The 14207-nt window shown below is 39.4% G+C and overlaps 1 protein-coding gene across 5 annotated transcripts in view; it reads left to right on the top strand.

The window, feature by feature from the left end:
• The window catches only part of efna4 (ephrin A4), a 50019-nt gene that overhangs the window by 1398 nt on the left and 34414 nt on the right, over positions 1-14207 (top strand). The gene's annotated exons all lie outside the window — the stretch shown is intronic.

Genomic DNA, 14207 nt, shown 5'->3' with positions numbered 1-14207 from the left:
CACTTAAAATGTTGACTCCCATTTAACAGGCATCAGTTATAATAGGGTGTGCACACTTTTGCAACCACTTTTTTTTTTCTTGTTGTCTATTTTACTTTTGCAACCACGCTATTTTCTCCTTCATTGGATTTTGTCCATTGTAGTTGATTTTTAGCGTAATTGCTAGCAATGTAGCATTGAGAGGCCTAAGGACCTCTTTGTGCCCGCGTGATTCCGACATGAATGGTCTCAGTTTTTTGGCAGGCGGACAGAGCCACACACTCACGGTGCCATCATGCAGAAGGCCAAAAATCCCCCGTCGCGCCGGTGGCTCATTCCCAGTGACCCTGCTCCCTGAGCTAAAAGCAGGGTTCACCATCTCTCTCCTCTCCTCTTCCTCTCTTCACTCTTCATTACCGTCCTATTTACACCCCCCTCGCCCCTCTTCCCCCGCCTCCTATACGCCATTTTCATCCTTCACAGCTCCCTCCTGGCCACTGATGGATGTATGAGCTGTGATTAGTTGAGCTTCAATCATTTTTCCCATATCCTATTTTCAATAAACTGCCAGCCAAGCCCGGGTTGTTCTGGGGACTGCTGAGGAAGAGTCCGGGTCTCATCATGAGCGTCAGGGAACCATAGAGGGAACATTAGGCCACTAACCAAATCTGCTGGTGCTTATTATTTTTCAATAATCTATGTATTGGATGCTATTGAATGTAGAGTCAAAGTATGTTTTAAAGGGACGTCAAGTAAAAAATTTTTAAAAATCTTTACAATGTGTTTTATGCGCCCCCGCTAGTCGAAATACGATTAATATTGTGTAACAGGGTTTGGTCATGTGACGTTCACAAACTTATGTACTACATCCTAAAAATATTTTTTTAATTTTGATAACATTTTTGTTCATAGATTGAATGCCATTCAAAGTAGTATTGTTACAATACATTTCACGTGAGGAACAGAATTTAGACCCAAAAGCAGACAGGACAAGGAAATTGAAAAACCGAGGCTTTATATTCCAAAATACAAAGTAAGAACAGAGACCAGGGCAGGATGCAGAATACAAAAATATGAAGAAAACCTTGAGCAAGAAACCCCGACGTACTGACAAATGTGTCACTGAGCAACTCCAGCTCAAATCGCTATGATGGAATAAAGCCCTATATGACAATAAAAGGGTGTCAAATACAGGGCCGTCGAAACTAATATAAACAAAAGCCACAATACCAAAATTCTGACTTTGATCCTATATCTTTATAAAGTACCTTGCTAGAGATACTAAAACAATACAATAGCAAACACCTAAAACTGGCAAAACAGGAAACTTCAAAAGTTTATGCAGTGAAGGGGATGTTAAACACGAGACGGCATGGCTCAGGTGGTAGAGTGGCCGTCTCTAAACCAAAGGTTGGGGGTTTGATCCTCAGCCTATATCCAAGTGTCCTTGAGCAAGATACTGAACCCTTGGGAGACGGTTTTGAAGCAGTTTGAGTAGAAAAGCACCGTACACGTGAAAGCCCATTTACCAAATAACATTATATATATACTTCCTTATGATAAAATAAAACAAAATAATTGACACAGCATTTCAGCTATTTAAAAAACGTGTAGTCTTGCTAAAAATACAAAAATTGCTATACAGAATTTTTTTTTTTTTTTTTTTTTTTATTCAACCACATAAAGTGGACCATCACAATTCTATTTGATTTACATGACATATTTTAGGATAAAATACAAGTACTTTTTACTTTTTTATTATTTTTTTATTGCAATGTATTGCAATAATTTATTCTTTATTTTTAATTACCAGGATCATTATAATTTTGGCTAATTATTTATAATTGTAAGGTTTTATGGTACATAAATGTAGTTTATTTAGTCATATTAAATTTGTGGTTAATAATACCAAAAACATTATTTTGTTACTTGTAAATGCTTGGTAGCAATTCACTATTGTCATGTTGCGCTTTTTGAGACAACAAACGGGTTGAAAATTACCCAACAGCACCTCTGGTGCTTGCAGCAAAGTACTGCACTTTTCTCCGTTCAATTCTGCATCATCAACAAAATTGTAAACAATTAGATAAGGAAATGATCACGCCGTGGCTCAATATACAACATGATTTTAAAGTCGGCTATGACCATCCCATGCTTATACTCATTGTTTGTTTGTTTAATTATTTACTTGGATTTCATTAATAAAAATGTTATTTCAATTGTAAAGTTGCATTGCGGAGGGAGTTCATGAAAAGTAATAAGCTGAGCACGGAGTGCCTTTTAGTGGGGAGTATGCATTCTATAAAGCAAAATAGCTCTCAGCCTTGAAGCAACAATTAAAAAAGATGCTTTACACACTTAATATTGCAGCCCAGGAGCCACTGCAGTCTCTTTAAACACGTGATGGAAGACTTTGGCCGTCACCTTTCCGTCACTGTCTGGATTTATGGTTTTAATGAAGCGCGGGCAGCCAAGCGGAGACGCTTTAAAGTGACGCACGTCGGAGCCCCCCCAGCCCCTCCTGATTGAAAAATTGGAGCTGAGAAACCGTGAGACTCAGCGTCGGCCTCTTTCTTTTTTTACGATTTAATGAACGAGGTTTACGAGCGTTGTCGATTTTATAGCCGCCTTTTCTCTCACGCTGATTGTTCCTTTATTAGAAGAGAGATTATTTTCGGACTTCCCGGAGCAGTTAAAGGTTAGGATAATATCATAAGCGCCGTGTTATGGAAGTGGTCCATAGCGGTTGTTGGTTCAAACAAGGTGATGAACAAATTCGTCTCCCCTTGACTAACCCCGGTGTCACCTGAACCGCTTCTTGTCTTGAAATCCCCTCCTGCCCAGGGTCCTGGTCGTAAAGCTTCGGATCAGCAGCTTCCTAATTGGAGACAAAAGTGTTTTATCATCTCTTCTGAGGGATCCCGCACAGACTTGCACCTCATTTCCCACTCCCTCGTCCCCTCTCTAGGCAACAAACTTCGGCCCAATCCGCCGCCTTCCTGTTCCTTTTATTGAAAGCGCAACTCATTAGCCTTTCACTGTCTAATTTAATGTGTAAACGCATGCATCATTTCCCTTCCTGTGTGAGTGAGCCGCTTTTAAATACCAAACTAAATCACATCCTGCACGCGCACGCGCAAATCACAGCCGTGCTTCTATTACCAGGGGAGACGGTTGACCTTTTCTATGTAGATTTATATACATTAAGTACACCTGCGCAGTCTAACGTGATCCGATGATGATTGATGGACGTTGTCAGAGGGATTCATTTAACAATGTTTATTTGGGTTGTCGGTTGCATAGTAGCTCCACATTGCATTCATTTTAGAATTCATCATATTAAGTCAACAATAATAAACGTGCATCACATTGAACAGTTTTTCCATGTTTGGGCTTCCTTATTTAGCAGCATGAGAGGGGCAAAATATTAGGACCTCTCAGTATGATGTCGTGCAAATTGACTACAAATACAATAATACACAGATTGTTAAACTACGAACTTTCTGGCGGTGTTGGTTCAAAATTAACATCGAAGGCAGTGGTGTCAAAGTCCTGCATGTTTTCGAGGTCTCCCACGTTCAACACAGCTGATTCATATTTAAGCTCTGCAGGGGCCTGATAATGTTCCTGATCATTGAATCAGGTGTGTTGGGAGTAGAGAAACCTCGAAAACATGCAGGACTTGAGGACCGATCTCTGACACTTGTGATCTAAGGCTTTTTTTTTTTTTTTAAATAATAATGAAAAAAAAAATCATTGATTTTTCCATGCTAACTCCTGTGTTGGGTACCATTAGATCATGCTCGTGAATTGTATTCTCTGTTATGATAAAGGGAATATGAAAACTCGACATAACTATCATACAAGTAAAATCTAGTAAAAACAGCTATTTAAAAATAAATAATATAATAATAATTAAATAAAAACATGAGAGAGAGAGAGAAAAAATTGTGATGCCACCACTCTGTTATATAAAAAAAAAAAAATATATATATATATATATATATATAAATAAACCTGGCATTTGAGCAGGGGTGTGTGGACTTTTTATAGCCACTGTACATTTTTACAGGGTCTGCCGCTTTGCTCCTCCTCCAGTCGTGTGTGTGCATGCAAATGAGCCTTTTTTTTCAACTATTACATCACAGGCTGTTTGAGAGCGTGCGAGTGTAATTCTGTGTATTCCCCTGGTAAATGATTAACGCAGAACCCAGATGAACTATAATCAAGATACCTACAGTGAGGTAATTACCACTTAGCACTCCCTGTCGTCCTAGCACACTCCCTCCACACACACACGACTCGCACGCTCTCTCTCTCTCTCTTTCTCTCTCGTCTTAGGTGTCATCTCGTTGCGTCCACTCCATATTGTCTCGCCGCTGTGCTCCATCCCCGAGATGTGTTTCAGCCAGCGCGACGGTGTGGTTTCTCTGTCTTTTGGTGAAAGTGCTTTGCGTGTTTGTGGTTGCCGCACTCAATGTGTTATCTGCGCTGACACACTGCGGGTGGCTTTGCTTTGGGGGAAAACAAAAGACGAGTTGTGATTGTAGTGGTCGTGTTGCATTGTCTTCTGCAAATTGAGGCCACCTCTGCATGTGGCCCGCTGGACTAGAGACGAGAGTGTGATTACAGTTTGGGAGGAAGGGAAACTTGTTGTTGTTGTTTTTATGGCTTACTCTGACAAGGCCCCATTTTGTCATGGGTCTGGATACATTTTTATTTTGGGGGGAATTCACCTTTTTCCTCACATATATATCGTAAATGATGACTAAATCAGGGTGACCATATTTGGGCGTGATGATAACAATAATAGTTGTAGTAATAATTATGACTGAAATGACTGTAGTCAGAATGCGCAGGAAATCAGGACTTGAACATTCCGGCCAAGTTTATGAAATTTGTGGAAAAGAGGATGTCTGGTCGCGGGCCTTGGCAGAGGTCCTGCACTCGACTGAGTGCCAAACTAGTCTTCAGGCTTCTTGTCACAGGGTGTGTAGTGATACTGGATTTGAGCGCATGAAACAAACAAACAAACCTACCCTTCCTGCCAACGTTGCGTGGCGGAGTCGAGATCAACCGACCGCTGTGCCAGCTTCTCACCTATATAGCTCGTTGTCTTGTTACAGCTCGTTAAGGTGTGACTAAAGAATTAAGAGAAGGAGAGTCTTGGCAAGGTTTTGATGCGCTAGCCTGCAGATTGTGCAACGACATCTCCTACTGCCAATTTCTGGTACCCCCACCACCACCGCCACCGCCACTCCCGTCTACTCAAGCAAATTCTTCCAATTGGCTGGAAAGCAGCTTTAGTATTCGTATCGCATTCAACAAATATTTGCTGCAATTAAAGCAGAAAAAGAAAACTTGTTTAGTGGGTTTAAAAGGCGAGGTTGCTTGTGTTAGAGTACATGATAGTTTCTGGCAAGCTTGCTAAAAGGAATATCTTGAAGCCCATACCAGGTTAAACTGGGCATACATGTGCAAGTGTTTTCATATTCCAAATTGTGCTAAAGGAGTACTGACAAATCTCTCAAGTGAAAGCTAAGGAATAAAAAATGGCCATACTGTAACGCACGCTGCTAACTGAAAGCTAACGCTAAAAACAACGCAAATAATTGTCAATCCATCCATTTGTCCATTTACTCACTCACGCAGGTTGTCACTTTAGCTAATGCTAAATGCTATCTTTGTTGACAGTTGCTCGGTATTGGCAGCTATTGGACGATGGCTGTGTAGTTTGTTGGAAACGTTGCCAGAAAAGCTCGGCTCGCCTCGGCTCTGACCACCAGCAATAGGACTACAATTCCCATGAATCTTAGACACGGAAACAGGAAGTTGTTCTAGTTGCGGTATGACGAAAACACGCCTTCTACTCATTAGATGCGAATGAGAACGCACGTGTGAATTTTTAAGATAATTAGAAGGAATTGAACCCTCAAAATACGAACCTGTCGTCCCAGACAGGAAATGACGCATGTTTTTTTCAAATCACCGTAACTCCGGAAGCGTTTGCGCTAGCAACGTAATTCTAACTGATTCTGAAAGCGGAGGAGCGGCGCTTTACGTCGAGAGAAATGGACAAAAAAAACAGGCGGACTGCTATAATAGTAGTACAGTTAAATTCCCTTGCAGAGGGTTTGTCGTATGAATTGCTATGACAGCTGCGTGATTGACATACACACGGCAAAAATCGAGACGCCGAAGACACCCGGTCACCGTAACTACATCATCAGTGGCATCTAATAACAACAACTGATTGATTTGTCATGTCTTGAAGTAAGTGAGTGAAAATTTAGGGCTCTTAATTTACTCTCAAGTCGAGAAATGTCCATCATTACTTAACTACATTATGTTTCTGTTATTTCTCTTTCTGTATAGTCATGTAGTTGATTGTCTTTTGGGGCATGTGATGTTCAGTAAATGTAAGTAAAGGCATATTCAGTATAGATCACATAAAAGTAGATATGAAAAAAAAAATCCATTCTAGACATGCAATCCGAGACCTGCATTTTAAATCGAGCCAGAGTTGGCACCGCACATGACTCTTTGGCACAAAATGGCCGCAGCGCTGTTGTGTGCGACGGGGGCGGGTGTAAGAGGAGGTTGTGATTGAAGTCCGTTTTGTGAGCATTCATTCACTGCGCACACATTGAGCCGCCATTGTTAGATGTGTCACACCGGCCCGCATATTCCTTTCCGACGAACACGAGCGCAATTAGGATTTGGCTGGGGAAGACGTAAACCCAATCAAGTGCGGCTCGGATGCAACGCGGCACTTTGTGTTGAGCCATTGTGGGTGTGTGCGGTTGTGTGTTTGTGCTTTTTTGTGGGGATGGGGGGGTGGGGTTCACTCCGTCACGCTCGCGCCCCATTGGCTGGGCTCAGAGGTCCTGTCGAGAAGCGACCCAGGACTTTCCGAGACAGAAATTAAATTAGTATCGACCCAAAAGTGCAGCAGGAACCAGAATGATTTTACCACACTGAGACTTGTTTGCCATCATGCTAGAGTGTTGTTGAATAGAAAAAATTAGAATTATTATAAATAAAATAAAAGATAATATAAATAAATAATATAAATACATAAAAAATAAATAATAATATAAAATGAATTATTTTATATTTTATTTATATATATATCTATATATATATCTATATATATATATATATATATATATATATATATATATATATATATATATATATATATATAAAAGAAAAAAGTGTTAATGTTACATTTTGGCCAAAACGTTCCATTACACAATCGATTTGTGGTATTCTGCCACATGGAAATAAAATAGTACAAATTGGTTATTTGAAAATTCACATTATATTTCCATGTCATAGCTCTTGTTCACTTCAAGTCCTTCAGCATGTACAAAAAAAATCTATATTTGCTCACTTTTACATACAACAGACATTTTTTTTTCAATTACAACTGCACAATCTAATCCTATCAGATGCAAAAGTTGTTTCAAAAGCAGGAAAAGAAGCAATGTACAATGTAAATTATTTTATTTTTTAAATCCAAAAACAGTTATATAGGTTGTTCGGTTGTATGGGTGTAATATCTGTCCCTCCCCCGTATGATTTTTTTTCCCTTTGCATTCTGTTACTTTTACATGTTTATGTTTTTTGGTCATGGTGTCTTCTCTTTTAAAAATTGAAAATGTCTTGGGAGCATATGTAAGAAATATACAAGTATTGCACGTTTGATACATGGCAAACTTTATCAGGCACACTCAAAAATATACTCGCGTATTATAAGCCACTAACATTTTTCTCTCCAGTCAAGTCATCTGACCGATATTATATAATACAAACCTGGGTCATGTGATCGTATCAGGAAACAATTTGCAAGTTTCCTTATCTTCCTCGAACAGTGGCAATCTGCACTACACTCATACACAAACGCACACCCGCCCCACATGTTTGAGTACACACACGTGTGTGTGTGTGTGTGGGGGTGGGGGGGGGATCTCCGCCGGTGAGTAAAAACATCCAAGCGGCGGCGAAGGATGGCGAATGCGTTAAGGAGAGGACGGTAGGGAAGGAGTCAACAGATTTCATGTCCCCAAAGGGCTCAAGAGGGCCCCTGGGGGGACGCGGGGATGAGGTGAGGGCGAAAGAGGCAAGAAAGGATGTCAGCCGCCATTATTATCACTGTCAGCAACGGATGTGGGGAGTGGAGCCCCCCGCCCCACTCCTGCAACACACACACACACACACACACAATGCTCGTGGAAAGGTGTGGCACTAAGATGCACTTAGCCAATGGCACCATTGTCCTGCGTACACACACACACACACACACACACACACACACACTCACAATGGAGGGCAGTTAGGGTGTATGTGACACTACATGGTGATTGTATTGCAATATTTTTCTATTAAAGTATAATGGATATCAAGACGAACAGTCTGCCACATGAGATTGAATAATACCTTTGTTTTTAGACTAGGTGAAGCAGCATGTGGCTTTTTTAAAAATGTATTTTATTTTTATTTTATTTTTTTAATGCCCTCACTGTTACAAGCACTGTATGTACAGCAGCCGTAAACAATTGTACGGCAGTGGTCACGAGCCGGTTTGTACAGGTTGCCTAAATGGTGAAATACATTTTAAAAGCATTCATCTTGGACTCCTTTTTTATATTGTCAAATTTTGAAAGTTTTGAGATATTTTGTGGACATTAGATGACATTTCTTAGATCTATTATGGGGTGTCCTGTTTTCGACTGGGTTCGGATTTCTGTAGTTGTGGTGAAATTGCACGTAAATTGGAACGTGCCATTACTGCTATAGTCTATTGCTGATCTATATCAAGGCAGTGACAAAGTCATAATGATATGAAATAATTGTATTAAAAAATCGTGTAGACCATAAATATAACCCATCTTGAATGACACTGAAACCTCAGACAGTAAGTGAGTATCCATCCACCTATTTCTATTTTAATTTTCAAGAATTGTGACAATAAACCTGAATGCAAAGAAATGCTAGAAATTAAAAAAAAAAGGCCTAAAATTTGCACACACAAAAATTTGCTTTGAGGGGGTGGATTTTTCATCATATTGATAAAATGCAAAATTTTGGCTATGGAGTAGGGCTGGCCAATAAATTGAATTATATCGATTAATCGCCATTTTAAAAATACACTCGTCTAAAATATTGCTAAATCGTGAATTCGAATTTTGTCTTCTGGATTATTAAAAGCTGTTGTTCTGTTTCATCCAGATGTTATTGTGAGTTGTAATTTTCCACAAGTGGCAGAAAGTTGGTTGGGTGATTTACAAGACATGTTTACAATTGCTAACAACTATTTAACTGTGGCAATTAAGCACACACTATGAATGTTAAGTTTATGTTAAAACTGATTTAGTATCAGTATACATTAATGATGTCTGAACATTTTGCACAGGACTTATTTTTGACTAAATGAAATCTTTGAACGTTGGGTTTATTCGATTAAAATCGTAATCGTCCAAGTTAAAAATTTTTGGGGCCGTATCGCCCAGCCCTATTATGGAGACCGATTTTGCAAATAAACGATGACCGGACCGGACACCACGTTGCACGTTTTGACCGAATATTACGCAACACGTACTCATTGTAGTCACACAAAAAATACGACAAAGTAAGGTATGTCTGGCGTGGCACGAAGAAATTGAAATGGTATGCCGGTAACGTCATAAAATGAAGGAACCCCTGAATTATGAGCTAAATACATCAAGTTCGGAACCTCTAACCGTAGAATATTACGCAACATGTACAAAAGGCTCACCAAAGCTTTTCTAATTAATGCTACAATTAATTAAGTAGTCGATTTATTCTGATTACCTAAACTGTCAGTTACTTTCGTGATGTACCTGAATCAGAGTGATTTGAGGGAAATAATTATTTATTTTAAATACATATTGACCATCATATTTGTAAAAGCATAATAAATGCTGATTGTTTTGTTTTTCCGGATAGAGCTCTTGTATTTGGATAAAAAAAAAAATTAAAAAAAGAGTATAAGGAAACTTTTGATCAGAGTGTTTGTGCATAATGTTAAGAAATACATTTTTCCAAACGCATGTCTTTTCTTCTTTATTTATTTTTTTTCCATTTTGATAAGGTGGCATCTGAAGTGAGCCTACGTTTGTACCAGCAAACTCCGCTGTTCGTAATTGACAGTGTTTGGCGCGCTGGTGGTATTTTCAAAAGGGAAATAGCCTTGTCCCATCGCAGCAGCAAAAGAACTCATGAATCTCATTGCTCCTCTATTCTACTGGAAATGGACCCCTTGTACGCCGCACGCTTCCGAAAGTACAAAAGCAGACAGTGTGTGTGAATTAAGATTGTGTGTGTGTAGTACTAAAAATACATCCAGCGACAAGGAACACAACCCCCACTTCAATCCGTGTTTCGTTTTTAGCAAGATCCCTGATGGCGCTCGTCTCTGAACACGCTTTTCACTTCTGTACAGTTATTGTTTGGATTTCTAGTTAGGGAGAAAAAAATAAGCATGCATGCATGGTGAGCCTTCTGTGTGTTAATCTTGTAATTTTGGGTCATCATGGTTCATTACTTAAAGAAGCAGCCAGTCAGTCATCTTTAATCCCAAATTAATCACATAATCCCGCTCCAGCGCTACGTGAGGCGGTTGTCTGCATGGCTCCCCTTGACCCTCGCCGCTTCCTTACCTCCCCCCCCTCCCCCCAAACCTCATTGCACCCCGCCCTCCTCCTGTCCCCCATTGTGTCGCAAACCTCCATCAGTCGTGGAAGCGCGTTGGCCTTTCATAGATGCTCTGGGGCAGAGAATGGCATCCAGAATGTAATATTTGACCTCAAAATATGAGCTCCCACATCATTTCTGCAGGTACGCTGGCTCGTAATGAGGTGAATGGCATGTCTGTTGTTGCCATGGTGACACCGGATCACCTATTTTAGAGGTGCCACCTGCCGGGACCCCTCGCGTTGACCAGCTGAGACCATGTTTTGTAGTGAAAATGCTAATTTTTTTTGCCATTATTTCACAGCCGATATGGTCTTAGTTATACTTTGACTCTGTAGGAATAAAGTAGGTTTGGTGTCAAAATTTTTTGCTCTCTTTAGCCAACAATTTCATTCAAGTCTTGAGATGAAAAAAGAGGTGGGTTTTTTTTTGTGAATTTTTTTTTTTAGGAGTCCATTATTATTATTATTTTAGGAAAACCCTTTTTGCTTTGATTCTATTCAGTTTTGTTTATTTTTACTATAAAATAATTGTCCCTCTGTACATTTGTATCCTATTTTTTAATTTACTAAGTCAAACTACTGTTAAAAATAAATAAATAAATAAATAACGTTTTTTTAATTAATTATAAAATTTAACAAAATGATTACAACCTAATCATCAGACCCCCAAATGCAGCTTTGATTAAAGCAAAATGTTTCATATAGGCCATGTTGTGGCATGTCACCCATTATAGTATTATGGGATGCTTTTTTAAAGAAATTTTTTTTACTTAATACTAACCCAGCAAACAGTGACATACTGTAAAAATATGTCCATAGTTTCCTCTTTTGTACAAAAGAGAGCTCTGCGGCCTGTTAAAAAGCAAGAAACTATCATTGAATAATATTTAACTTGGGTCATGAAAGGGTGAAGGCGTAAAGTTTCTCCCAGCCAGTCAGTCATAATAATGAGAAGCTGGGGCGTAATGTAGCAAAAAAAAGAAGAAGCTGATTCAACGTTACTTTAAGGGAAAATAATTCATTAATAATTACAAAATAAAAAATATTTAAAAATGTAAATTTCTTTATTATGAATAATTTAATGAAATACATGTAAATAAAATTACAAAAAAATAAACTCAATCCAGATTATTTTTGTTTTTAAAAACATATTATTGTCACTATTAAAACAAACTTTTATTGCATAGCACCAAATCTTCTATAGGTGCGTCTCGGAGAGTGGCGGGGGGGGGGGGGGGGGGGTTCGTGGTGGGCAGCTGTGCGTGACTAGAACAGGGCAAAGCAGAGTGCCTCGAGGGGCCAATCCGGGCGACCTTCCGCACCCGTAGTACGCGCTCCGCTATGACGCCGAAGAGTTGTGACGGAGAAAGATGGAGATGCAGAAAGAAGCGTGCAGCGGCTGCGATGGCGGCAGGGAGGGAATGGAGGGCTGAGGGCCAGTTTGGGCTCTTGGGATTCCAGAGCAGTGACCGTGAAAGTGCTTAGATAAACACAGAGACTGAGGAGGGGGAGGGGGGGGGAGGAGGAGGTGGAGGGGGTAAAGTGGAAGAGGCAATGGAGAGAAGCGAGAAGGTGAAGTAACATGCTTGAAAGTGAAGGCTTGGGGAACTGTCGTGCGAGTGAGAAAAGTAGCAAGTAAAATGCATTTTGCTTCTATGAAAGCCATTACGACGCATTTTAACCCGTCTCACTTTGAAATAATCCACAATTAAAATGAAGTCGGCATGTGTTACTCCTCTCTCTGTGACTGGTTTCTCTTCCTTCATGTCCACCTTTACGGTTTACAAACCGCGTAGTGGTTCGCTCACCTGACGTCCGTGCAGGGATGTTATGAAGGGTCTGTTTCTAACTCTTTGACTCTTTGACGTTTTCAGAAAAGGGATGCTGTGGGTGCCAGCCGATTTAAGCATTTTGACTGATCTTTCAAGGTCCACAGAAAATTATGTGTTTGGACTATGGAAACACACATACTACCAAATAAAAGATAAGTCTTTCATCAGAAAAAAAGTTTGTTTCTACCTTATTCCGTTTTTCAGTAATCAACAATAGAAAATGGTTAGTTTCACCTCTGTTTTGAAACAAACGTCTTTTAACGTCTTTGGCACTCCTCCCTAGGATTTTACTAAACGTTATTTAACATTTTTGGCAGTCAAAGAGCTAGATGTGCCATGTGATTGACAGGCGACCAATCCTAGGTGAAATCTGGTTTTGGCCCCGAGTCAGCCAGGATAGGCTCCAGCTCTACACTAAAGAAAACCAATGGTTGGTTTTTGATACATCACTGGAAAAAAAGGATGTCAATCATTAAACAAGTAGAAGAAGCATTGAGTGGTCAGGCTGGAACAAGGAATTTAAGGAATGTTGTCCTGGTCTAGATAAGCAGGGCTCACATGCCGCAAGTTGGTCAACTGCAGCAACAAAGATTTATTTATTGCATTTTTTTTTTTAGTACAGTGGTGCCTTAGTTTTTTGAGATAAGAACCGTCTTCCATCTGATTTATTTGTATTTTTTTTCATTTGAGTTGCGAGCAAAAATTTGAGATTCAAGCTGTTCATTGCTACTTCAAGTTGAAGTTAACCGTCTTTACATAAAACAAACAGAATTCCACTTTGTGTATTGAAAACTGCATAGCTTTAACAGTCCATTTTTTTCTGGTAATGCTAAATAAACATTAGCAATTAGCATCAATGTTTTAGTGTTACAATCCATGAAGCAACAAATATTTTAAAACACGTTGAAAGACGGTCAATAATATCCACGGGTATATTGTTTGTTCTCTGCGAAAAACGACTAACATTACTCTAGCTTACTCTCACTATTAAAGCTTTTTTTTTTTTTTTTCAATTTGTATTATACTGCCCCGTGTACACACCAGGAGGAGCAGCACAATGACCACTGAATTAAAGCACACAAAAAAAGTGTGTTGAAAGTGTATCTTTGTTGTTGTTTTGTTAAGTAAACACAATAAAGGTTGTCTTTTCTATTCTATTCAGATAAAAAAAAAGCATTTCTCAGAAACAGTGCTTGCTTATTGAACTAAATACTACAGACTAATCATTTTTCTACATGTTTTTTTATAATGGGATAGCACGTATGATGCTTCTTTCTTCGTGTTTTGATTTGGAATAGAATGTACAGCATTACCAGTGCACTTAACTATAGAACAAAAAGCCGTTCCCTTTTTAACCCGTGGGCAGTATTTTATTTTGAAATGGCTTGGTCAGAACCAACAAAAAGCCAAAAAATGGTCACAATAACGCCTAGGGGTTAAACACACAACTACCACTATTATTGTGAACTCAAGTTGGATGTCATACTTGTAAGTGAATATATTTTAAACCGGTTTCTGTACTATTACATTGGGAAAGTCATTCAGCACAAGTCGGCGGAACTGAAAAGTGACCACGCTTAATTTTATTGACTCGTGTGCCCACTAGTCTCTCCCCTCCATCTTCTCCTTGCCTCAGTCTAAATAATTTAGAGTGGTTGCCTCTATTAGGGCGCAT

This window comes from Vanacampus margaritifer, chromosome 9 (genome assembly GCF_051991255.1).
Source record: "Vanacampus margaritifer isolate UIUO_Vmar chromosome 9, RoL_Vmar_1.0, whole genome shotgun sequence".
In the NCBI taxonomy this organism is placed as follows: Eukaryota; Metazoa; Chordata; class Actinopteri; order Syngnathiformes; family Syngnathidae; genus Vanacampus; species Vanacampus margaritifer.
This window is presented reverse-complemented; position numbering and strand designations above follow the sequence as displayed.